The following is a 27952-nucleotide window of genomic DNA, read 5'->3' as shown; positions in this document are numbered from 1 at the left end:
TTTTTTTTTTTTTTTTTTTTTTTTTTTTTTAGGAACAATGTATAAACGACAGAAGCAAGTGTCTTACAAATGATGGAAACATTTGAACGTGGAAACGTTCCAAGGAGTGTTTTTCTTCTCCAAGTTGAACAAAATGGGAAAGTGTGGAGGTGATGCTCTGTGGATGAGGATGATTTTTGTTTTATTTTCCGAGATAGAGCGTGCTGATGGTAACGCCACCTGTGATTAATTAGCAGATAGGGATGCAGAGATAGGACCGGCCCATGGAGTCGGCCTATTTTTACAGGATGGCTTTTGCCTTTAATGTGATCAGGGGTATTAAAGTCACCGGATTAGGTCTGCACCAGACGAGCCAGGAGGCTTTTATAATGCTCTCCGCTCCAGAAGCAAACCACAATCTAGGTCACAGATGTTGTTCGGAAATATGAGTAACATCTGCGGAGCCCAGTCAGGGTCTGAAGAGGGAGCGCTCATCCATTTATCTCGCGTGAGGCACACGCGATTCGGCGAGGCGGATATTATTCCTCCACGGAGGCTGGAAGGTTGAGTGACTTGGCCAAGGGTGGAAAACGAGTCTGGGACAATCTCGGGGCTCCTAGGAGCCCCCTCGAGCCCCTGCCCAGCAAGCAACCGTCAACCAGACTCGAACAGCGCACAGAGCACCTGCGAGGTCAAAATGACCTGGAAGCAGGCGCTGGGCTCCACTCAGGTGTGGCTGCTTTGTTTATTTGCTGGCTGTTGAGTGTGGGGGAAGTTAGAGGACACCCTGTTTTTAGGACGGAAAGGAAAAATCCACAGATAATATTCTAGGCGACACAAGAACGCCTTTCCTTCATGTCTATCCGTGCACCTCCAACGCGCCCCTGGATGATTTCTTTTTCCTTTTTTTCCTTTTTTTTGTTTTTTTGAGACAGGGTCTCACTATGTAGTTGAGACTGACCTGGAACTCACTATGTAGCCCAGGCTGGTCTTGGACTCACAGCGATCCTTCTGCCTCAGCCTCTGAGTGCTGGGATTACAGGCCTGAACCACCATGCCCAGCCCTGCATGATTTCTGATTATCCCAGTAAGGCCCTACAATTAATATAATCACCAAAAAGTATCAATTAGTCTCCTTCCATATTTGTGTTCATTTGGTTGAGAATTTGGCCACATTTACGTTTTGAAAGTGTGGAGACAGGGAAGACTTTTCTGCTAATCCAAGAAAGCAAACTACTGAGAGGTTTTGTTCGTGAACTACAGTAACACCGCTACATGAAGATGATCTTCGAGTCTACTGACAAATACTGGCAGGGTTCTCTTTCACACTTTCACTGTTATTTCCTTTCTTCGGGGATGATAACGAGAGTCAGGAAGTGAGATGTCAACAAGGAATTTTCAGTAATTTTTTTTCTATGTATTCGCGTTGAAGAGTTGGAATCCAGGCGTACAAAACCCAGGGCTGGAAAGAAGAGCTCCCTAAGGAGAGATCTTCAGAGTACTGAGGCGGGAGGGAAATGGTGAAGAATATTCCTAAAGGGGAAGGTCCTCTGCCTGTGGTTCCTCTTAGAGGAAGACAGCCAACTTTAGATCCTGAGGCTCTGAAAAGTACCTCAAAGCAAATCTTCAGCTAGGGGAGCCGGAAATCTGTATTAGAGATGAAAATGTAATGAAGAAGCCTCATCAGAATCCAGAGACTTTCATTTGCAAGAGTTTCCGCACCTGAGTAACAGTATAATTTTGTCTTTTACAGGGCAGAAAAAGATGTTTTTGCTAAATCAAAACAGATTTGATATATGATCCTCAGAAGCAAACAGTGCTTAGGCTACTAAGGGAGTAAACTTGAGAAAAGGGGTTTTTATTTTAAGAAATCAGAAATGCCTCGCACAGTTTCTCTGAGAAACCCAAATTACAATAAAGAGCAAAATAAAAGACAGATAACAGGAAGCAGGGAGGCAGATCTTTCTCGAGTGGGAAGGGGGCCAGAGGTAGAGGAAGTGGAGGGCGGGGAGGGAAAGGGAGGAAAAGCAGCGTTGTGTGCATGGGCTGACCCCACGCGAGGAAGGCGAGAACTGTGCACTGTGAACCTGCACCAACAGAAACATACGGAGGAAAAGGAAATAAAGGCAAAACCAACGGGAGGAAAAAAAAATCAGAAATGGAGAAACATGATTAATGTTAGGCCTATACAGTATCAACATCGAAATAACAAAACCAGCCAAGTAACCAAGATTTTTCTTCCTAATACCAATACAACTGCAGCGCGAACTGTTCCCCTGCTAAATGATCTCACTGGTTTGGGTGGCTGTTACTTTGCAAAGGGCACCGTAATGAAAAGCCACTAACGAGGTGGTTTAAATCCCTGACACTTTCTTGTGGTTCTGGGGATGGAAGACCAAGCAAGACCAAGGGGTCAGGGAGGCCGGTTTCTTTCGAGGCCTCTCCTCACCTTGTGAATAGCTTTTTCTCCTTTATGGCTCGTGTCTAGATGTCCCCCCAGAGCCTCATGCAGTCCTGGGTGGGGCTTTTCCTGAGGTGACTGAATCTAAAGTGTGTGATTGATTCATGATGCAAGGCTAGGCTCAAGGGCATTAGGATCAAGGGTGTGAGTGCTGCCTGCCCTCAGAAATCTAGATATTTGCTTGTTCCACTGCCTTGAACTGTGCCCCCTCTGCCATGGAACTGCCCAATATGGACTGAAACCTCTGTAAACTGTGTGCTAAGTAAACCTTTCCTCCTTTAACTTTGGGTGTTGGGGATTTTGTCTAGGCAACAAAAGAAAAGTAACTAAGACACCCTCTGAGCCCTCATATGATTACTCCATGGTCTGCATGCCCCTATCCTAATCTACTCATCTTATAATGACACCAATTAGATCAGATGGAGGCCCACCACATGACCTTGTTTTACCTCAGTTCTTCTGAAAACTGTCTCTCAAGACAGTCACATTTGAGTTACTAGGGTTAGGGATTCAATATACAAATTTGGGAGGAGCATAATTCAACCCGGAATACTCTGCCCTCTGGCCACATGTCCTTCTTGAATTCATAATACAAATAACCTCAACATCCCCCAAATTCCTAACCTGTTCCACCACAGAGTCCAAGATCTCACCTAAATGTCATCTTAATCAGCTTCATGTGAGACTCGATGTAGGATTCATCCTGAGGCAAAACTCTTCTCCAGCTGTAAACCAGTGGAGCCAGGCAAACTCTGTTTCCCAAATGTAATGGTAAGACTGGCATAGGATTGACATCTCCATTCCAAAAGGAAAACTCAGAACAAAGTGGTTAGCAGGTCCAAAGCAAGTCTCAATGCCAGCAAAGCAAATTTCATTACATTTTAAGGCTCAAATATAATCTTCCTTGGCTTTATTGTCTGTTCTCCAAGCCACCAGGGAGGTAGGCCTGCCCTGAGTTCCTGGCTGAAAAGATCTAGCATCGGTCACCTTTCATTTTTCCATGTGGGGCCACAGCAACGGGGTGTCATCTTGCAAATAGGAACCAGGCTCTTACCAAACACCAAACCTGTCAGAGCCTTCATCTTGGACTTGCCAACCTCCACAACGGTGAGAAATTAATTTGTACTGCCTGTGTGTTCTGTGATATTGTGTTATAACAGCATGAAAGAACTCCTTAAGGAAGACCCAAAGAAAAGTGTAACTCCAGTAAAAAAATAGTCTGACAGTAGAATTCCCTCTCTTCAAGGATAAGACTTTCACATGACTGACTAGAGATAGTTGGCTTTAATCCATGTCTACTAATTTAAACATTAATCTCATCTTTAAACACGACCTTCAGAAAAGCATCTAGAATAACGTCTGGCCAGATGACTGGATGCTGTGGCCTGGCCATGTTGACACAGGGAAGTGGCCGACACGTGATGTGTGGTCGTGTGCTTCCTGGGCCTGTCACTGACCTTACTTAAAGGCTGGAGATGAACTTGGAAGATGCCTGCACTCTGGTAAGAGCCCTGAATGTGACATCAAAGCAAACATGTTATCGGACCACTGTTAGTCAATGTGTCACCTGGTGTGATCTGTCCGGTGTCTGATGTCGGTTTTTCTCATCTATGAAGTGGGATTAAAAGCAGTAACCTCAGAGGAATCAGATCTGTTGGTCAGATATGAAAGACTTTGAAATGTTAGCTATAAATGACAATATTAAAGAGCAGGATGTTACTCTTCAAATGAACAAAGTCAGGGCCGGGGATGTAGCTCAGTGGTGCTGCCGCCTGCCATGCAAGCACTGGGTCCTGAGTTCCATCCTTGGTACCAAAAAAACAAAAACAAATGAACCAAGGCAAAGAAGTCTGGAGCACACAGAAAACTGGATGGTCAGCAGGCGTGGCGGTGCATGTGTATAATTCCAGCACTCTCAGAAGCTGAGGCAAGAGGACCGCAAGTTCTAGCCTGGGCAGCTTAGTGACTTAGTGAGACCCTGTCTCCTACCACAAAGCTGGGGATGGAGCTCAGTGAGAAGGCCCTAAATTCCATCCCTAGAACAACAAAAGAAGTTTCTGAATGTGCATCTGGCTGACACCATACTAAGATACCCTGGTGGGTAACGGGATGGGATCTTTGTCTTTCCCCATATTTCAAAAGTAAAAAATGCCACATGGAAACTGAGATCTGACGACAGCAAAGGCTCCCTTCAAATCCCAGATGAGCAGAAGGGAACTCACTCGCTGTCTCCTTTGGCAGTGGCATGATGGGCTGTTCCCCTGATGCCTGGTGTCCACCCCACCGATGGGCAGGAGACAGCTCTGGAAAGGCTGTTCTCAAAGCTGAGGGCTTGGCATGGAGTCCATTCTTAGGAAAGAGTGGGGAGGAAAGTTTTCCCTTACCTAGTGTGGGACACACAGGGAGGAGGTTTCCTAATCTAACTTTGTTTTCTAAAGACAGCAAGATGCAGATCTGTGTAGGGTCCTCCCATGCCCCTTTAATGGTCGGGTGCTGGACTGAAGTCCATAGTTCTCTCATTCAGACTCCCGCGTCCCGCAGCCCAGACGTCAGGTCCAACAGCAACAGTGGCGGGGGTTGCCAACAACTCAGAAAGTAGGGAAATAAAGTCAATAACATGGAGCTGATAATAGCACCATGGGCCCAGGATGCTATAATTAACTGAAAAACATAAAAAATAGGATCACTGGAAGGATTTAAGCAATCAATAACTAGAGACACTGATACAGTTGGGGCCGAGCAGGGTCACTTGTGGATGCAAAGAGAGATGTACAGGCTGGGGATTTAGCTCGGTGGCACCCCACCTGCCTCACAAGTGCAGGGTCCTGAGTTTGATCCCCAGTACCAGAAAAAAAAAAGAAAAAAAAAAAAAAGAAGAGCTGCATAGGAGAAACGGAATCAGCAATGGCTCAGAAAGAAGCAGCCCAGGGCCAAGGCCTCAAGCCTTCCAGAGTCCGTGGGACATTCAACTGTAGGATGAAAACGAACGTGAGAGGACCCAGGGCCCAAGCTATGGACACTTAGGTAAACTGTACAACTCCTGGCTCACACTCTCAGTGTGTCATCTCCAAGGAACCTTCAGATTATGATTTACTCTCCCGTGTAACTTGCTCCCAAGAAGAGAATGTCACCCTTGGATCCGAGCAAGTACATTGGCCAGTGTGAGAGAGGTACTTCACTCTACTCCGGTGTGCAAGCAGCATGTCCACGTTAGCCCTCTGGGCTCTGTGAATCTTTCCCAATGACATAGGACACTCTTGGTGAGGTACTCCTGGACAAGGCTGAAGGGCAGACACCGAGCAATGGCGAATTTCCTTCAACGTCCATTGCCTTGTGAAACATCCTGTGTAACAACAGATTTCACTTAAACTTCTCATGTACGATCCATTTTGATGTTTCAGCTCATCATATGTTGTAAATATCTTTCCCAATGTTTCTTTGTCTAGAAAACCCCTACTTGTTCTTCAAAACCTGATGAAATATTAGAGCCATGTCTGCTTTTCCAAGCTGGAGTGGACCATGGCCTGTTTCATAATTATATACAATTATTTGCACGTTTCTGTTCATCCACTACATCACAGTCTACATGTTCATCTCTGAGGCCGCAGTTTGGGCTGTCTTTGTCCGTAGTTCTTTAAAAATAGCAGGTGCCTAATAAATGCTGCTAATTAAAAAAAAACTAAGAAAATTTAAAACTTAATGATTTGTTCTAATTTACTGCAATCAATCATTAAATGAATGTAAAGCAAATTCAAAAAAGTCTCACTTTCACGGGGGGCCGGGGATTTAGCTCACTGGTTCCACTGCCTGCCTTGCAAGCACAGGGACCCGAGTTCAATCCCTGGTGCCACACATGCACACACACACACACACACACACACACACACACACACCCCAAGTTTCATTTCCAGTAACAACTAGATTACCTGGACTTCCCCCCAAAATATGAAATGGTAGAGAAGGGGGGACTATAGATAATATCTATATTATATAGAAATATCTTTTATAATGATAGAAAAAGCACACCACCCAGAGTTGGGAGCAGAGTAACACCTCAGCTCACAAACAGTTCGGTTCACAATCTTGTCCACAAGTGAAAGTGTTTGGCAAAATTTTGTTTCCATCCACACTGGTAACGGACATGAAGGTGGTGTCTTCCTCAGGCTCTTGGAAGGAATCAGGACCCTGAAGCAAGGCACCTCTGCATCTGGACCTCACTGCTTGAAATCCACCAAGGCCGCCTCTGTTGCCGTCTCCAAGTCTGCATCTCCTATATTGTAAGACAGGGAGATGCTGCCAGGAGTTAATAAGATGGTGGAAACAGAGGGGCAGGCAAAAGCCAGAACACAGGAACTCAACATTCAGGGTGCACTCAGTGTTCACCCCTCTTCTTTTGGACTCCAGGAAGGTGTTTACTTAGAAGGTAAAATCAGAGAACGTTTTGCACCATGGTGCTCATTCCATTCCCTGCGGAATACTCACCCATTCCACCAACTGTCCCGGTGTCAGAGCCCCTCCCTTTCCTGAGGGTCCTCAAAACGGAAGCATCGGGTGATGAGGGGCAGCAGCAATTTAACAAAGAAGTGAGAGCCACACGACTCTGAGGTCCAAGAGCGAGGCTGCCTCAAAGGCTCACATGTGACGATGACGTGAAAACCGGGCCACCTGCAGTGGGCTCTCTGGCTTGGGCCCAAAGCCACTGGTCTCTGGTGAAACCCATGCACTACAGGCAAAGGACTCCACAGGATGGCCAGACTGGGGCACGTGGACTATGGTAGTTGGAACCCCCTGCGGTTGAAGGGTCAACACCTCTTGTGCATTCCCGTCTTCCTGGTCATGGACACAGAAACAAATGGGTTATGGCTGCTCTGGACAAATCTGAAGATGAAGGGAGATTTGTAGTGAAAAGAAAGGAAACTTTCCAAGATGGTTTCCTCCCACAGTACCTTCTCTGATTTCCAAGTTGGCCAGGTTGCTCACACAGCAAGCCCTGAAGCGTGCTGTCTGCCACATGGTTGAACTCCTCCTCCTCTACTTTGTGAATGTTTCAAGATGTATTTTTATGGCAGCGGAGGAAAATGAAAATGAATGTCTGGAAGGAGACACGGGGCCATATCTCAGCCCAACAGGAATCAGACAGCCAAGCACAGGGCCAGCGAGGGGTAGGATAGGGTGAGGGTTGGAGACAGAGCTGGCAGAGGAGCAACGATGCAAGGAATCTGTCTCCCCTTGACCCCTCAGAGGAAGACATGAATTTCCTACAGTAAAGCCTCTTTCCATCCAAGGTCAAGGACATCTCCGTCCAACTTTGCTTCTGTTGACACACAGGAAAACCAGGGAGCTGAAGCCATTTCACTCAAGATGAAATGGACACTGTCCAAGCATAAGTTTGGACCAAGAGCACTCTTTTCAAAGTCTAGCATCAGAGTTTTGAGTTTCACTGCTGACTTGGATCATGAGAAGGTGCTTGAGAAGGGAGCGGTGGAAAATCAGAGGTGGTGAGACACGGTCCAAAGCCCAGAGCAAACTTTGGAGCCAGAAAACCCTGGCTTTGGCTCCTACTTGCACCAGCAACGAAGACTGACCTTACTCAGGTAAATGAAACTCTCTGAGCTGGGGGCTTGGGTTCTACAACCGGGGCACCCGAGGTGATCTTTCCTACAGGGGACTTGTGCAGGTTGAATGACAGAATGTGTGCAAAGGTGCACAGCACAGCCCGGTAGATGGCTGCCAAATGTTAGTTTCTTTCCTTTTCCAATTACCTGCTTAGGATTTCTGAATGCATTCCTGCTGGGAGGTACTGTTTGGAAGGGTGTCTTCAATTAAACTTGACAGAGGATATGAAACATATGGGAGGAAGATATTGATCCCAAGCTGCCAAAATTATTTTGGAGGAAGGCAAATTCTGAATGGCTGCAGACACACACTGCACTCAGCTGCAGGTGCGCCCATGAAGCGTTTGACAGGATGGAGCAGAATGTATTCACTGTGACACAAACAGAATGTGGCAAGCAACTTCACTCAGGTTGCTGTGAGCGTGCCATGCCTTTGGCACCATCCCACCTGGGCTGGATCAACACATTTGGAAATGTCAGACTGGGAGAGGAAGTTTTCTCTCTGGAATTGGAACACCTGGTGTGAGAAAATCTAATGGAAAGGTGACAGCGGAGAGAGAAGAGAATAATTCTTACTCCCGTGTAATTTATTCCAGCACCACTGAGCAACACAATAGATTCTCCTAATAGTTTCTTTGGATGGATTTTTTTTCCATACTGGGATTGAACCCAGGGCTTTTGCACTGAGCTAAATTTCCAGCTCCCTCCCCCGTTTTGAGGCAGAGTACTAAGTTGACAAACTTGTGATCCTCATGCCTCAGCCTCCCAAAGGGCTGGCAGTACAGGCGTGCACCAGGACTCCTGTGCATTTTACGTCTTTATTCTAAATCTGGTGACTGATCCAGGCCTGGATCTCCAAGAGGGGTACCGTCAGTGCTCCCCGCCATACCACACCACCTTTCATAGAGCCCCTGTCCAGGTCACCTGGAGCAACCTGGGGACAGAAGTCAAGAGGGCGGGGCATTTTGAGTACTTGCCAGACTTCTAAAAAGTTGGGCAGGCTGGCGAAGGAAAACCGAGGCAGCAAAAAAACCCCAAAACCAAAAACTAAAAAAACACCAATTTGCTGAGCTGCAGCTGTGGAAACCAAGAGACACATTTGTCCAGTTTCTACCACAACGGGGTCCACGAGGACAGCCCGGAAAGAAGTCTCTATCCTCAGAGAGGCACAGGGATATCGCGCGATTTCCACCCTGATGGCCTTGGACTCTCACTTCCCCAACTTCCGGGGGACCAGAAACCCCGGAGGACCTCACTTCCAGTTCCTAGCTGCCCTCACCTGCGTGGTCCCTTACATCAGCTAACACTTGACTCACACCCTCGACCCATCAGCCGTGCAAATGATGTGTTGAACGGACAGTGCTCTCTGCACCAGGTCTCCCCGAGATGGCTCCGCCTCCTCCCAGCTGCTCTCCTGCTGGTGGCCCTGTCCTTCGTGAGCGTCCCCGGGCTAGGCCTGCGACAGTCACCTCACTGGGAGTCTTCTCTCCTTCTCCAGGCGGATGATGAGCTCAGGACTACAAATGCCCAGCTCCTGCACCCGGCCCGACCCAGAGCACACAGAGCACCACCCGCTTCGGGGCCCTGGCAGGTCGGCTGAGAACTCAGCTAGCTCTGCCACCCAGAGCCCAACCTGCTTCCTGCCCTGCTCTGCAGCTGGTGAGAGTCCCACAAGCACTCCTGTGTGGTGTCCTGCGTGGCTTCGTCCTGCTTGGCATTCTGCGCAGCTCTGCCCAGCCTCCAGCTCAGAGGTGGCCCCCAGGAAACCCAAGTTTCCTGCTTATATCACTTCCACGTGAGACACGGACCCAAACTCAGGCCAGTGGCAACACTGACCTATAAGAGAGTGCAAGCATGCAGCGAGCACACAGGAAAAGGAAGAACACGGTGCCGACCAACACCGGCAGCATCTCTGCCCTGCTTTTGTGTGTGTGGGGATTGAACCCAGGGCCTTTGCACTGAACTACATCCCCAGTGCTTCTTATTTTTTATTTTGAGACAGGATCTGGCTAAGTCTCTTAAATTGCCCAAGCTGGGCTTGAATTTGCAATCTTCCTGCCTCAGCCTCCCAGAGGGCTGGAACTACAGGTGTGCACCACCACCTGCCCTTCTCTTACTCTGCACAACCTTTCATCCTGGTGCAGAGCCTTCCACCGATGGTGGTGCGGTGTTTGGAAGTGAAAGCACAGGGTGTATTCGAACCTGAGAACACAATCCCAAAGCTCCAGCCCTGGAGTCGGGATGTGGGATTTGAGCCCAGCTCTGTCACTCTCTTGGGTCAAGAAAATGTCGTTTTCTTCCTTCTCCTGTAAACTCCGCTCTGAAATCCAAAAACTTAGTGTAATGCATGGAGCAGCCCTGAGGATTCATGAAACACCCCTGTCAAAGTCAAGTTCTCTGGCACTTGGTATGGAATAATATTTAGTGGGTCCAAATCTGTCTCTGATGCTGGCTCTGCCCATGCAGAACACCATCCTGTCTGTCATCTGGTGGCTTGGGGCCTGAGGGCATCAGGTCCAGAGAGAACATAATGAGCAAGCTAGAGAATTAAATCTCACCTGTTTTACTTTCTCACCCCCACAAAAAGTTTTCCTTTGGTGTGAAACCACCTGGTCTCAGCTCAGGTTATACAGCCTCTCTGCTCCTGAGTTCTGAGGTCTGCAGGGTTCGGATGGGGATCTGAGGCTGGGATCTCAGCTTTACTGGCGGGAAGGTGGGAGTGAGGCGTGGCCGGAAGGAACCTGCAGGTTCTTCCTGGCTTCCCAGCTTCTACTAAAGAACGAGCAGCCCCTGTGGGAAGAGGCCAGATAGAGGGACAGGACAGACCGGTCAGGGGTGTGGGGACCACTTCCTCCCTGGCCCATCATCTGAATCAAAACATCCGCCTGCAGTGTAATCTGGACACCCAGGAGCTCTGGGAAGTGAATCCAATCCACACTGTACCCACCAGGAATGCTGGGTGGGTGAAGCCCTACTTCATTAGCAGCGGGGGGCCCCAAGCCCAAGGCTTGAACTTGCAGAGGTAGTTTCAGCCTCCACCTCATTCTTCAGCCAAAAAGATTTCCTCTCAGCCTCTTTGATTTCAGGATCAATATGAAGTTTTTCTTCTGTGAATAAGCCCTTCCGAGGCCCCATTATTCACAAACTCAAACTTGCTTTTTAGAAAATGGTTGTGCCCAGAATTTTGCACCGGTCGCCAGCCTAACTGATAAGTTTCTCCAAAGGCCTGCTGTCCATCAAACCCTAAGCTCCTCATCCTGCCACCTGGACCCTGCCATCCTTGGGCTCAGTGAGCCATGGAAACAAACACTGGATGTTTCGAAGTCAGACTTCCTGGATTCAAAATATCAACTCTATCATTTATTCACTGTGTGATCTCGGGTAAATTTATTTTCTGAACCTCAGTTTACATACCTGTTAAAAAGGTGCACGGCTGGGGATTTAGCTCAGTGGTTCCGCCGCCTGCCTCGCAAGTGCAAGGACCCAAGTTCGATCCCCGGTACCTAAAAAAAAAAAAAAAAGTAAAAGCACCAGCTCTGAAAGTTTGTGATCATTACAGCTGCAAAGCTGTTAATGCCATAAAGATTATGGGCTATTTATGTAAAACATCATGGTGCTTGAGAAATAGAAGTGCTCTAAAAGTTAATTAACTTTTGCTGAAAGGTGCCTGTGTTAGTTACTTTTCTCTCATTGCTGAGACAAAATACCCAACACCTAAACACAAGCCAAAATGGTACGATATATGTGAAAGTTTTGTGAAAATAATGCTAGTGTTCAGCTCAGTGCATATTGTACTGGCTGAAGTTCTCCAGAGGGACAGAATCAATTGAAATGATGCATATCATTACACACAGACAGTCAAGAGGCACCCTAAGGGCTCACAGGACAGCGGGTCCAGCGCGGCTGTCTGTGCCCTGGTGGCTGAGGACTCAAGAGCCGCTCATTCCAAGAAGGTGGGAGCCACAGCACAATTGGGATCAAAGGTGAAGCAGCACCAGTCTGAGAAGGAAGACCTGGAAGTCCCTGAGGTGTAGCTGGTGTGATTTCACAGCACAAGACTAGAGAAGCTGCCGGGCATTTCCTCACCCATCAAGGCGAGAGTCACGAAGAACGGTCACCGATCTCTCAAACCCAAAGGACAAACCCGAGGCCAGACTCTGACCAGCACAGGGAAGCCCCTTGCTACCTGCCCCAGGGGTCACCGGGCCCCATCCTAAGACAACCAGCCCCTCACTTCTCCCACTGTAGCTCAGCCTTGCTTGTTTTTCAATTCTGCATAAATGAAAGTGTATACTATGCAATCTTTTAAATCTTGATTTTTTATTTTAATTTTATTGGTTCAACTTAGGTAGACACAATGATCACAGGCATCGCAGGGAATTTGTACCTGTGCATGAAGTCTTTTGATTCTGCCTTTTCCCCCCATTGTTTTCTCCTCCCTTCAACCCCTCTCCCTCTCTTTGTTTACCACAAAAGCTTCATTTCCACATCACTGGTCATTTGAGCGATGCAGATGAAAACAACACTGAGATTCCACCTCACCCCAGAAAGAATGGCTGCTATCAAGAAATCAACCAATAACAAATGCTGGTGGGGCTGTGGGGAGAAAGGAGCCCTTCTCCACTGTTGGTGGGAGTGCAGACTGGTGCAACCACTGTGGAAATCAATATGGAGATACCTCAAGCAACTAGGATTAGACGTCCCATTTGACCCAGCTATTCCTCTCCTGGGCATCTTCCCAAAAGAATTAAAAGCATCCTACCACAGCGATACAGGCACACCCATGTTTATAGCAGCACAGTTTGTAATAGCTACATCCTGATTTTTTACAGCATTTAAAATATCAAATGCTGTTCCATGTAGGTGCAGTTTATTCTCAGTGAATCTTTATTATTCCTCCATTCAGTCTGTGAGTGGTCACCTTGAAACAAAATGACTTTCAGAGAAAACTTCCAAATGGCTGAACTTCCACTAAACGCAGCTAGTTTGATATTTCTGATCACGGGCCGATTCACTTAGGTGCCCTGAGGCATAATATATAAAATGTGTATATCCTTTACCAGCAGTGAAATAAACCAAGCAGTGGCAGCCGAGAGCTGCTTAAACAGAAGCGGGCATATATCAAACCCTTCCTAGTCTCCAGGAACAAAGAACTGATTCAAACAGGCTGGGGATTTGGCTCAGTGGTTCCTCCGCCTGCCGCGCAAGCTCGAGGGCTTGAGATAAAAAAAAAAAAAAAAAAAAAAAAAAAGTGGACTTCGCCAGGCCTGTGCCAAGAGGGCAGGAGGTGGAGAAGCGCGCCCTTAAGGCACCAGCGTGAAGCACTGGGAAAGGGGCAGAGGCCTTTTCCAGCTCTGGGTGGAATTAGGGTCAAGCCCTTGACCCATCCTGGTCATTCACAGTGTGGCCTTGAAGGAATTGCTTCTCTGAGGCTCCATTTCTTCGCTTTTAAAATGAAAATAAAAGTACCTAGCTCTTACAGTTGGTTTGAAGATAAAATTTAAATAACTGTGACAGATACTAATAGGTTTTTTGGAGGGAGGGGCCTCACAGGGGGTTGAACTCGGGACCTTTGCACTAAAGCTACATTCCCAGCCGTTTTTAAAACTTTTTAAATTTTAGAGGACCAGTGCAAAGCATGGGTTACAAGACTCCCAATCACAGTGGGTGCTTCTGAGGCTGAAACTCAGCCGTAAGCCACACAACGGCATCTCTGTCAATGGATGGGCTGCGTGTGTGACAGGTGGTCCCTGAAGGTTACAGCAGAGCTGAAGATTTCTATCGCCTGCTGACACCGTGGCTGCCCAAATGCTGTAGCGCAATGAGCCCCTCACCTGATTGTGGCGATCCTGGTGCGAACAAGCCTGCTGCATTGCCAGTCCTGTAAGAGCGCAGCATGTACCATGCTGCTCAATGTGATTAAAGGATGCCGGGGGTGGGGGAGTCCCCTCCAGTAACCCTAGCCCTCTGGGAAGCTGAGGCAGGAGGATTGCAGTAACTAATGATGATGGCACCACGATGCTGTATATGTATGTACTATTGTATACTTTTTATCGTTACATTGGAGTGCTTCTTCTACTTAAAAAAAACTACTGTAAGACAGGGCCATGCATTATGCCTGCAGCAGCCCGTGTATTTCCTGTTCACTATGTCCCTCCCTCTCTCTCTCTACTCTGTATTTTATTTTATTGTTTTGCAGCACTGGAGACTGGGCTATGCCTTTTAAAATTTTATTTATATTTTTTATATTTTATTTTGTTTGTTACTTTGAGAGAGGGTCAGTATTGCTATGTTGCCCAGGCTTGGCTTGAAGTTTTGATCCTCTTGTCTCAGCCTCCCAAGTAGCAGGGATTACAATTTTATGCACCACAACTGGCTTCCATGTAGGTTTTTTAAAAATTTTTTTGTACTGGGGATCGAACTTGGGACCTTGCACTTGTGAGGCAGGTGGTGGCACAATTGAGCTAAATCCCCGGCCCCCATGTAGGTTTTTGATGCAGTTAACAGGCACGGTGGCTGAGTGTGGTAAGTGTGTAATCCCAGCTACTTAGGAGGCTGAGGCAGGAGGATTTAAGTTTGAGCCCATCTCGGGCAACTTCTTAAATTAGGGAGGCTCTCTCTCAAAATAAAAAGTAAAGAAAGGGCTGGGAATGAAACTCAGGGCAAAGGCCTTGGGCTCAATTCCCAGAACTGCAAAAAAAATTTTTTTAAAAAGGGAAAATAAAATAAAATTCATGTTTTATCTAGCCAGAATCCTGCTGCGTTTAGCCAGGTTGTATAGACCCAGTCTGTGGTACTTGCTCATAATAGCTCTGCTCTAGCAAATGAATACACTACCCTGTTCAAAAAATCAGTACTTTACAAATTAACCATGTTCCATATTCCAAACAGTCAGTATTGTAAATATTTTTTTCAGCAATTCTTTTTTGTTTGTTTGTTTTTCCTCATTGAGTTTATTGGTACATTTTTTCAGCAATTTTAATGTGTTTGTTCTGGATTTCCATTTAAAAAGTGATAAATTGGGATTTGAACCCCAAAGCCCTGCTGTATTTATTCCCCCATGTTTTATACCTGATCATAAATCGTGAATCTCAAAAATCATAAATCTGATTATTCTGCCTTTCACTGTGACCTGTGAGAAGTCCCTCTGGATCTCCTAAATATTTTCTGTGATTAGCAACAGGGTCAGGCCAGGATCCAGTGGTAGAAAAAGAACGGTTTCAGGGGAGAGAAGCCCCAACCGTTGGGACCTCAGTGGCCTTTGACGTCACTGCGACTCTGCTTTGGAACACGCAGTAGCGGCCAGAGTTTATGCAGCAATCGGATGTCTGAGCACACTGCATATGAGCCAATTTGTACACAGTGGAAAGCGTGCTGAATGCATACGGAGCTTACTCCTTAACCAAGGAAATCTAATGTCTTGCTGTTAATTTTACTTGATGAATACACGATTCACACTGCTTCACTTGTGTGAACCCATATTTTCCCATCCTGTCTCCCACGGTCCGATCTCGGTCAGTTGTTCTCTGTGGAGTAATCCTCTCCTTTCACTCCCTTCCTCTCTATTCCTGGGTCCCCACAGCTTCGTCCCGGTCCACAGGCAAGTCACTTGGTTTTTCTTACACTACATAATCCTCTGGGCCGGGAAAGATCCAGTAAGATCACAAACATAAAGCATTTTAAAGTGCAGGGGGTGCTGTGTGAATTGTTATTATTACCTTATCCGGGCAGTGCAGCTTGTCATTTTCCCTTGGGCACCATACATCATTTCTACTTATAAAACCCAATTACTCTAGCTTCTGACTGTGCTTTCGTGATTTATGATTCAGTAACTAGATCAAGATAAACTCCTGGAAATGGGTCTTTTTAAAATTCTTCCCTGTTTCCCAGCAGGTTGGCATTGGGCAGGGATCAAAGCTTCGTAATAAATTCTTGCCAACACAGGAACTTCAAGCAATGGTGATCACAGAAGGATGGAGCCCAGCAGCTCCTTTTCTCAGTCACCAAGCCAAGGAACAAAAGTGGAAAAGCCACAAAAGATTCGTCAGCTGCAAAGCAGTCAAGGAACTGAGGTACGGCTGGTGTTACACCCTCCGGTGTTATACCTCGGCAGGGACGAAGGGTGGAGACAGAACGTTCTTGGCACTACGCAACTTTGACTCATTCCCCCTCTTTAATTGCCGGAATGCTGCAAAGAAAGTGCGTTTAGAATGATGTGATTCTGTCTTTTCTGCCAGATTGAGAAAGAGCAGTATGTCGGAGTCTTGGATAACATAAATCCCACTTGATGGGAGACAGTAGGAGAATTCCCTCTGCCAGGGGCTCTGACTTTTCTGGGGGAAATCATGCGACATTAAAATGGGCACCTGAAGCCCAGCACATGCATGTCATATGAAGTAGAAAAAAATAAAATGACGAGCCAGGCGTGGTAGCACACGTCTGTCATCCCAGCACTTGGGAGGCTGAGGCAGGAAGATCGCTGTGAGTTCAACACCAGCCTGGGCTACATAGAGAGTTCCAGGTGAGTGTCAACTACATAGTGAGACCCTGTCTCAAGGAAAACAAACAAACAGCAACAACAACAAAAAAACCAATCAAAATACAAGAAACGAAACCAAGTCCTGTCCTTTGACACTGTGAGGGTCCACATCGGAATGCTCCCACCAGGGCCGAAAATGAATTCTTCTAGAATTTGTTGAGCCTGCACTGTGGCTTAGCAGATGGCACATTTTTGTAACTATCTATACATGCAAGGGGTCAGATGGACTTTGCATGGTTTTCTCCCAGTTCGGTTAGTTGTGCTCCTTTTGAACCTGGACCAACCTCCTTCTGATTTCTACTTCCGCCGAATTTCAGAGGTACAAGTCTGTAAGTGGGTGTATGGTTTTAAAACGGAAGAAGTTTCTGTCTGTCGGTGAATAGAATTTGCCTCTGTCCCTTATTTACTTCATCATAACGATTGTTCTTAGCAGCTTTGAATGGTGGCTGGAGAAACAGCACTTTTAGGTTACTTTGACCTAGGGATGTGCTTCTGTTAAGGTGTCTCCCTCCACACCCACCTGGGGGCCTCTGCCTGCCACAGCCTCACCTGCTTTCCCTTTTTCAGACTGATTTTTATTGAAGGGGAATCTGAAAGATAAGCATTATTCACACAGGGTCAAGTTCAAGTCATGCTTGCCTCTTTGTGATTCCCAGGAGGTGCAGCGGGAGGAAGCTGAGGGTCAAGAGCCCTGGGAAGACAGGACTTGGGGTTCAGTGCTGGGGCCCCCCACGCTGGGCCTATTTTAGTTTTCACACAGCCCTCTGGGTTTGGTTCCAATGGAGGTTTCTTTCTTTGCCTCGGAAGGGCGAGATCTCGTAGGACTCACAGGGAAAATTGAGCTGCCATCTGTGGGACGCTTGCTTTGCATTGAGCTGTTCCATATCTCACGCAGTCCTCAGGAAAGTTAGCAAAAGTGGGCTCGGCCACACACCTCGTGGTAATGTGGAAAATCAACGTCCTCGGTATTCTTCCTCCCTTGCTAGGGGCCCCGCCAGGTTGTAACCTGAGGTCAGCACTCTGCATACGTTTCACTGGATGGTTGATGTTGGTGCCAGTGTAAAAGGGACGGAGTTCTGTGGATTTCCTGAGCAGGTGCGGGGCTCCACTCAGCCCATATCAGACGCTACGCAGAGGCGCTTACCCTTGCTCTTTCAAACCCCCATTCCTTTGATGGTGCTGGTTCCCTTCCCTGAAATGTCGCTATGCCTCTCAGGAAAGGCATCTTCCTCCGTGAGGCCCAGCTTCGAGTCCCCTGTGCAGGCTTCAGTGGCCCCCACCCATGGTGTGCAGACCTTCAAGGGCAGACCCTGCGGGGCTCTATCTACATCCGGGCAGCCACGGAGGCCAGCGGTTCGCCTTCACCCACGCAGCTGCCGCTGGGCTCGTGGCCCTGGGCAAAGGGCTTACCTTTGAGACTCTGATGCCTTGTCTGTGAAAAGAAGATAATGTCAAACCACACTAACCAGGATTTCGAGATGCAAGTGAGTTAAGAAATGTCAAGTGTAAAAGGAAAAGTTGAACACCCTAACTTTGTGTTGCTTAACACACGCTCAGTGTTAAAATTAGAGTCTGATAACTTGCGTTACATTAAAAATTAAGAAGTTCTGGTCCCCCGGAGACACCATACAGGAAGTAAAAAGACAAGCTGCGAAGGAAGAGATGATAAGTGTGATATCAGTAACCTGAAAAATTCTGGTATTAAGAACTCAAATCAACACGGAAAAATCTACCCTGTGAATACAAGCAAATGCATCAAACAGATATTTCACAGAACAGAAGACACGTAGGATAGAGAAGCACATGGAAGTGAAAACCAAATCTGGTGAGATGCCACTCTATATCCATCTGAGTGGCAACACTTTAGAAGTTTGATATTTCTACATTTTGGAAGAAATGTAGATCAGTGGTGTTTCCTCCACTGTGCTGTGAATGAACAAATTGCTGCAATCTCATTGAAAAGCAACTTATGATTCTTTTGTACATTTGAACATTCTCACTCACGGACACCTAGCAATATTCTCGTAGGCACAAAGCGGAGAGATACTCTTGCATATGTGTGACAAGATGGGTATAAGAATATCCATAGCTGTACTCTTTCTAATAAAATAACCAAACAACCCACAAGTCTACTGAGAAGAAAGCACACACTGCCAGTGAGTAACATATAACAGTGAGGAGGGATGGACTTCAATCGTCATCTGGAGAAACAACATCAACATAACAAGAATGGCAATCACAAGCCTTGTGCATAGGAGGATGCTGATTTTGCTGTGTTAAAAGTTAATAAAAATGATAATACATTTTACACACACATATCCACACAGTGTAATGATGAACACTTGATTCAGAATAGTGATTTATGTTGGTAAGTGCATGGCACCAGGAGGAACCTCAGGGCAATGCTCTTTTTTATTTTTCCTCATTGAGTTTATTGGCACATTTTAGGTGTACAGGACAGTTACACTCATCACTGGGATCCTGTACCTTTACATGGCACGTCTTGGTTCTCATTTTATCCCCGTACCCCTGCCCTCCCTTCACCCCCTCTTCCCCTCCCCATTTACAAACACTCTATATCCACTTTTTCATTTTCCCCTATTTTTTCCTTTCCCTTATTTCCTTTCCCCTACACCTTTGGCCCTTTCCTTCCTATTTCACACTGTCAGTTATACAATTTGGGTCTTCTTTACACTTTCAGTTTTTCACACCAAAGAAACTATTTGGTGTTTACACATGTGTGACTAATTTATTTCACTTAAGAGTATGGCCTCGATGTGCATCCATTTTCCTACGAATGACTCTAGTTTCTCATTCTTTATGGCTGAGTAGCACTCCATTTTCAGCTCAGTGTTCTTCACGTAAACAGTCGGGTTTTACATTTTTAAACAAATGAATAGACACAAAAGACGCAAGGCCCTGTAAGGCCCAAGGAGAGCAATGGTCGTGCCACTGCTGGCTCCATTGGTGCTACGTATCTGTCCTCAAGCACACGTTCTTCCTGTGCTCATCTTCTGCGCACCTGGTGTGTGTGAGAGGGAGCCTGAGAGGTGGGGAGAAGGAGGAATAAGGTGCTCTGGATCCATGGCTGACGAATCTGACTGCCAGCGTGGGATGACAATCCCTTCACACAGTGTCCATCTTGGCAAAGTCATTTCCCTTCCCTGCCTCCGTTTCCCCACCTCCGATAAGGAAAATGGGCGTGGCGTCTCCATGCTGCCTCTTTTCCCCCTCCTGACTTCGTGGGCACTTGCCCCAGGGCTCTCTTCCCTCTGCTTTTGTCTCCTCGGTCACCGCCCCCTAGGCTGTGCCCCGAACAGGCTGGGTGATCAAGGGGGAGGACAGCCTGGCAGCCGTGTGCGAAATTCTGGCTCCAAACCCACGCTGGCATCTGAACTTCCTGCTCTGGTTGTCCAACCTCATTTGTTAATCACTCCGTTTAGTGCCCTGTAAACACAGCCACTGTTTTATTTTCCCACAAGCATTCTTGGAAATAGCAGCGAGGGAAGATTTGTTTCTAGTCATGGACCAAATATGAAGGTCACATAATTTTGTGATTTTTTTTCCCTTACCAAAGAAATATGGGAGGCTTATGCAGGCCAACCTTCCAATTAATCCTGGGAACAGCTGCCTTCGAGGTGGGTGAGCTTGAATATTATTCATTTTCCCAGTCATTTGTCAAGGAAAAAAATGTCCACTGCCCTCCCATGGCTTTAATTCACTGGAGGCCGAAATGTAACAGAACAAGGGAGATCCAGGCTGCACGGCACCACCCGGGTCCTAACCCATAGCCACACTTGCTTCTGGTGGACAGAGTGGATCGTGCATGTGGTGTACACTGACCACGAAGGGTCCGTACCTCCTGCAGGTCACGGAGCCCTGGGATGCGTGGGAGGTCCTCAGGGGCTCTTAGAATTGCTCCTGTTCACCCTCGGCGACACCGGCATCACATTGGTCTAACTCTTGGCTCACCAAGGAGCAAGCTTTTCAAGCCATAAATGCAGCTGGGCGTTGTCTGGCTTCACAAGATAAGAGGCAGAAGTATCGAAGTGTGACCAGCTCATCTTATTAAGAAATGATCAGCAGTGCCGGGCATGGTGGCGCACGCCTGTCAGCCCAGCACTGGAGAGGCTGAGGCAGGAGGATTGGTGGGAGGAGTTCGAGACCAGCCTGGGCTGCACAGTGAGTTCAAAGCCAGCCTGCACTACATGGCGAGACCCTGTCTCAGAAAACTAAAGAGCAAAATCATCGTTGGAGCTAAATTTACTAACTGACTCGGGACATGGGACAGGAAGGGAGACACAGAGGACTTTATGGTGCCTCTGGACAGGCCAGGCACTGCGCTAAACACTTTGTACATCTCCTCTCAGCCTGACAGCCGCACTGCAGCTGGCTTTGTAGATCTTAGGCTCCCTTTGCTGTCCTTACTGCATGCAGCCATGGACACTGCCCGGTGGTGCCTGATAGAGAGTGGACACTTGTGTGGTCATTGGGGGCATGCACACTGATTGTCAGCTTTTCTCTACTGGGACGTGATTTTTTGTTTTTTGTTTTTGTACTGGGGGTTGAACTCAGGACCTTGCCCTTGGTTTTTTGTTATTTGTCTTTTGAGACAGGGTCTCAGGGTCTCAGGGTCTCACTATGTAGTTGAGACTGACCTGGAACTCACTGTGTAGCCCAGGCTGGTCTTGAACTCACAGCGATCCTCCTGCCTCAGCCTCCCGAGTGCTGGAATTACAGGTGTGCACCACCACACCCGGCTAGGACCTTGCACTTATGAGGCAGGTGGCTGAACTGCTGAGCCAAATCCCTGGCTAAAGAATCACTTTTTTTTTTTTTTTTTTTGTTACCGGGGATCAAACTTGGGACTTTGCGCTTATGAGGCAGGTAGCGGAACCACTGAGCTAAATCCCTAGCCTGGGACGTGTTTTTTGAGAGCCCAGGAGAACTTAACCATCTGTACTCTCTGAGTGGCCGAGGAGTTCTCTTTGGTTGAGATTTCCTAGATCTTCCTGCCTTGTCTGGTGGGTTCCCATGATTGCAATGGACCTGAAGCAAAGCCTCAGGGCCCTGGTCTTGCATGAGGTTTAAAGCAGGTACTCAGTCACGGAGAGCTGAGTTTGGACCCTGACTGAGTGGCTTCTTCGCTGTGTTATGTGGAGGGAACCTCAGGTTTCTCTGGGTAGCAGTGGGCACATCAGAACCTCCTCCCAGTGTTAGGAACAGTGAGGAAAACACGGCTCTGGCTCCCGAGCACAGCTGGAAACTTGCGCTCCATCAAAAGCAGAGTGAATTCCTGACCCTTCTCTTACGTTCTTGTTAAGCAACACATATGGGATGCTAATTGTTCACGCTATTTCTTTTCTCCCTTCTTAGTTTCATTCTCCTCAATAAACTGTATATTTGACCTAACATTTAGGAGGATTTTACTTATGTTAAACACTGGTATTCTCTCTTTATATTGATATCTCCATCTCTGTCTGTCTGTCTATCATCTCTATCGATTTGGGTTTTTTTTCAGACTGGGTCTCACTATGTAGTCCAGGCTGGCCTTGAACTCTCGTGATCCTCCTGCCTCAGCCTCCCAGATATTTGTATTACAGTCATGTGTCACCAGGGCTGGCTTCTATCTTTACACCTTAATTATGATGTTTCCTCACTCCCTCCAGAAAGGAAACCCCACACAGCAAAAGATCCTGAGGGGCTGTAGAAGCACCTGGATTCATCAAGAAAATTCATATTTGCTAACATTCTGCACCAACACAGAACACTTCTTTTGCATGACCTCTTGAAGTTTGGATAAGAATCCTCTCTTGGAGTCCAAGACAACTGTTCCATAGAAGCATAAAACTGGTTATTCGGATTCCACATGGCAACAGGGGTTGTGAGAGAGAAGACAGGGCACAGGGTTCCTTCTGAAAGATGGGGCTCAAGTTCCTTTTCTAGTAATAAATAGCAGGGAATCTATTTATTATTTAAGCCTTGGTTTCCTCTTTATTTTTTTATTTTATTTTTTTCAGATAAGGTCTTACTGTGTAGTTCAGGCTGGCTTTGAACTCACCGTGTAGCCCAGGTTGGCTTCAAATGCCAGTGATCCTTCTGCCTCAGCCTCCCCAGTCCTAGAATTACAGACACGCGCCACCACATCCGGCTTCTCTTTCTCAATTTTTTTTTGTTTGTTTTTTTGAGACAGGGTCTCACTATACAGTTGAGACTGATCTGAAACTCACTATGTAGCCTAGGCTGATCTTGAACTCGCAATGATCCTCCTGACTCAGCCTCCCGAGTGCTGGGATTACAGGCATGCACCACCACGCCCTTTTTTTTAATTGAGTTTATTGGTACATTTAAAGTATACAGTACAATTACGTTCATTATTGGGATCTTGTACCTTTACATGACAGGTCTTGGTTCTCATTTTTTTTTCTTTCTCACTTTTATGGCTCATTATCTGGCCCAAATTTTCACTGCAAAAGGAGTATGGACCAGTGTTAGACTTTTAAGCTGTGAAAGGATGCCATGTGCTCAAACCAGGTACCCTAACTCTGCTCAACTATGGGGTGAGAGCTCCCTAAGGCAAGAGCGTGTTCCCTAGGCTTTGAGGGCACCGAGGTAACTCCCTGCCTACTTCTCTTTTCAGAGGTTTGAAAGGCAGAGTCAGCTGCAGGGGTGCCTGCTCTGCATTCCTGGGGACAGATGAGACCCTGTCATTGGCTGTCTTCAGAAGACTCCTAGTAAGCACAGGACCAAAATCCAGACAGGGCCAACCAGGCAAATGCCAGAGGCAAGCTGGGTCTCAGGCAGGGAGAGGTGGATCTGAGATCAGATGTGAAACTCGGGTGTCCAGGAGCCCGGAGGGCTTCTCTCCTCTGGGCCCCAGTCAGCGCCCTGCAGCCCGTGGGTCCCTGTGGGCCTCTCTTCGTGTCTAAATCTTTATTCCCCATGACCAGGCTGCTGTCCTTTCCTGCTCTGGCCCATGCTACCTCCTGCCCTCCTTTTTGTCTCTCTCTCTCTGCTGGGATGTTAGTCTCTGTGGATCCCTAATCGAGAAATCCCACACTCCATGCTTCTGTCCCTGAGTCTTGCTCTGAACCGCAGCCCTGCCTTTGAAGACAGCCGCCCCACTGTACTGGAGCACCGAGTCTCCCCACCCTTCTATACAGCAGTGTCTCTCTTAGGATAGCGTCCTTGCTAACCGAGATGGAACCACCCGTTTAGAACATTCTGTTGGGAAAGGTAGCAGCTTATGAGGTGTGAACAAAATCTATGGTGGATATTTAAATTTAAAAAGGACATAAAGGATGCACTGCTATGAATCCCCTCAAAATCCTCCCCTGCTTCAAACACACCCATCCCATCTCCTCACCACTTCCCGCAGAGCTCTGGCGTCCTCTTTCCTGGGGGTCTTCAGCTGTGCTCTCCTGGCTGCCTCCATGTCCTGAATGGTCCAAACGTCTCCCTTCACGGTCATTTTGACTTTGGAGAAAAGCCAGAAGTCACACAGGGCCAGATCTGGTGACTAAGGTGGAGGAGAGCACAGCATTGTCTTTTTGGGAGCCTCCTTACTTTGAATGGGCCTGGGAAGCAGTCAGTGTATTCTTTAGCAGACCTGTAAAGACCCGCAGGAAAGAGGACTCCAGAGCTGCTGTGGGAAGTGGTGAGGACGATGGGATGAGAGTGTGCAAAGTGAGGGGAGGATTTTGACAGGGATTTTTTTGTATTTAATCAGCATGAGTTTTGATCAGTACTGTATTCTGGTACTGAAGTCTGGTTTCCCCCAATGAATACGATGTCCCGACCACATGAGGGTGACCAAAACACGTCTCTGGCTTTCATCCATGGTGTCCCCACTGGTCTGCAGGTTTGTCCCTGCTCAGCCCTCTCCCTGAGCCTGTATCTGAGCAGGTCCTGGCTAGGGTGACCATGCAGCCTGTACTCCGTGGGTGGTGGAGGTTGGTTAGGTCCCCGGTCCTCCGGGGGCCAACCCGATTATCTTGGTTTCAAACATAAAATCGTGACCCCCTCGGAAAGGGGCTGCTCAGCCAGGCTAAGTCTGTGTCCATTGATCTTTCAACAGAGTGGGTGAGATCTGTGAATAACAATTGGCAAAGGAAGACGTAGTAGCAGATGGAGAAGCAGGACTACGGAGTTTGAAAGAGAGCTTGTGCTTCCCCGGTGGTGTCTGGGAGACCCAGAAGCAGGAGGTGTGGGTTTGGGGCGACAGGGTCACGCGAGACAGGGACAGGTGATCCTCTGGCACCTGGGTCTCCAGGCTCAAAGGTGAAAGGACGGTAGAAAGCTAATCCCGGGAATTTGAAGAAGGGGTGGGACGATCCCACCTGCATAGTGTTTAAGGCTTGTATTTAGGGAAATCGAACCAATGCACAAGCCGGAGAAAACCCTTGGCAGCCCTTCCCCAGCCAAGTGCTGCCTGCTGTGGCTTTGTTTTGCTGACCCAGATAATGGAGGAGGAGGCCAATTGAAAGAAATCAGTCTAATTGTTTTTTAAATCCATGAAATGCCAAGGAGGAAGTGGAAGAGGGGAGAGAGGCAGGTGGTCTAGAAACTTTAGAGAAAATTCAGAAATGAATCAGAAGTGTGATTTTCAGCAGAGTCGCTGCCAAAGTTAAGTAAGAAGCAGGGATAACACAGCTTCCTGTAGAATTTCTGCTGCATCTCAAAGTGCAATTTCCCCCTTGGCACCTCCGAGAGAATCCTTTCAATAAGCAAAGCGATTATCAAAGCTTTTCCTGAGTGCAGGGCTAAGTAGTATAGTGGTTAGATACGCTGTGGGTTGGGAGCTGAACTGGGGGGAATGTGACATTCTATGGCTTTGTAGCTGTGTGATCCTGGCTGTTATGGTTCCGATAAACGTCCCCTAAGGGAGTTATGGGATGTAATTAAAATGCGGTGACTGCAGCCGCAGAGCACCGCCCAGCAGAAAAGCAGCTCATAAAAACGTGACCCTGTGTCCTCATCCACCTCAGTCACCGGATCTGGCACTGTGCGCCTTCCGGTTCGTCTACAAAGTCACAGTGACCATGAAAGGGAGACGTTCTGAATCCGCTCACCACATCGAGGCAGCCAGGACAGCGCAGCTAAAGACCTTCAGGAGAGAGGACTCCAGAGCTGCTGCGGGAAGGGGAGAGGATGGTGGGATGAGTGTGCTCAGAGTGAGGGGAGGATTTTGAGAGGAGGGATTAATAGCAACATGTTTTTTTTCTATAATAATTTTATTAAAAATGTGAATATTCACACACATATGGGTCACACTTTGTACTAATTCACTAGTGTGGGAAGCCCCAGAGCTCTCTGCAAAGCTGCCAGAGTGGGGCCTGGATAACACTCCCAGCCGCCTAGGGTGTCGAAGGTTGGCCTGGAACTTCTGACCACTGGGCTGGATTCTATCACATTTTGTTTTGAAGATGCTTCTTAGTTTCCTACTCTGCAGCGGGCTTATTTACATTCGTACTAAGAAGAAAAATTCGAATTAAGTCATCAGTCATGAGACAGCACTGGAGAAACGTTGATTTTCTACAGATAACATTCCAGTTTTAGGACTCATTGAGGTTTTTCAGGTGTTTGAGTTTCACACTTGTGGACATTTTCCCCAGACGAGGGGGCACTTTACTTTTAGATCTGCACACACAAGAGAGAAGAAGGGGCGATTTCCCTCCCCACCCTTTCTCTGCATGGTTTCTGTCAGTTTCTAACCTTTCCCTTCTCTCCTTTTTACTTTTCTTTTCTTATTACTTGTTAGTCTCCATTTTTTAGCTTTCATTATAATGTATTTCAAAGGTACAAAATATCGAGAGACCAGTAGAGTATAAAACTGGCAAATTATTGCTCCTTGCCTGTCTTAAAAAGTAAAGTTAAAAATAACTTCACTAAGATACGATTCATTTTTTAAAGTACTGGGGGGCGGAACCCAGGGTCTTCACACTGAGTTACATCCCCAGCTCCTTCTCTTTTTTTATTTCGAGACAGGGCCTCTCTAAGTTCCCTAGGTGGGACTCAAACTCGAGCTGTTCCTGCTGCAGCCTCCCAGAGCTGGGGTAATAAACATGCAAGCCTGTGCCCCGCTCAGACGTGATGGAATGTACCGTGAAACTTCATCTTTGTCAAATGAACAATTTGGGCATTTTAAGCATATTTATGGAGTGGAGCAAACGTCATGACTGTAGTGCAGTTTCCTCTCCTCCAAAGAATCTTCATACCCATTAGGAAGCACCCCATTCCCTCTGTCTACGCAGCTACAACCTGCTTTCTGTCTCCATGAATTTCTCTGTTCTGAACATTTCCAATGTATTGATTAGGTATGGACATGTGATAACATGTCTGGATTCTTTTACAAAGATATTGTGCAGTTCTTCTATGTTGCAGCATTAATCAGTAGTCCACTCCTTTTTATGGCTGAGTAATATTCCATTTGTAAATATGTCACACTGTGTATCTATATTCATCATCTCATAGATGTCAGGATTGCTTGTACCTTTTGGTTATTATGAATAATGTGACTATGAATATTCATGTACACATTTTATGGGGTTATGCTTCATTTAGCTTAGGTATATATTTATGAGTGGAATTGCTGTGTCATGTGACAACTCTATGTCTAATTAAAAAAAACCCTTTTTGGTACTGGGGATTGAACTCTGGACCTTGCACTTGCAAGGCAGGGCAGCACCACTGAGCTAAATCTCTAACCCTCCATGTCTAATATTTTAAGGGACTGCCAACTTGTTTTTCAAAGTGATCATACTATTCTACCAACCTACCAGCAATGAATTAGGGTTCAATTTTTCTACATCCTTCCCAAAACTTTTTTTAAATTTTGATTTGTCATGCTGTTGTGAGCTGGTGTTTTGTCTCTCTTCTTTATTTTAGCCATTTCTATGGGCATAAAGTAACACCTCGGTGTATGATTACTGATTGGCTGGCCTTTATTGACGAAGGATGATGAACATTTTAATGTGTGGATTGGCTTTCTGTAGGAAAATGGGTGCACCTCAAGGCCATAATGTTAAATGAAATAAATGCGACACGCAAGCTTAAATATCATACCATTTCTCTCGTATGGGAAATCCAACGTATAAATGAGGGGCAAAATAGAAGACGCTAGGAAGCAGGAGATGGATCTTTCTCAAGTGGGAAGGGGATGAGGAGGTGGAGAGAGGGGACAAAAAAAGGATGGAAAAAGAAGATGTGTTGTGCATGTGTGCCAACACCGCACAAGAAGTGCAGGCTTTGTGTACTGTGAACAAGTACATTAAAATAAACAAAATTAATAAAAAAATAAGAAAAACAGATGCCTATTCAAATCTTTGTCCTTTTTAAAAATTGGATTATTTCTTTTGT

Source organism: Fukomys damarensis, unplaced genomic scaffold, assembly GCF_012274545.1.
Source record: "Fukomys damarensis isolate Sample0158 unplaced genomic scaffold, DMR_v1.0_HiC HiC_scaffold_25, whole genome shotgun sequence".
Taxonomy (NCBI): Eukaryota; Metazoa; Chordata; class Mammalia; order Rodentia; family Bathyergidae; genus Fukomys; species Fukomys damarensis.
The sequence above is the reverse complement of the archived record's forward strand: the minus strand, read 5'-3'. Positions refer to the sequence as shown.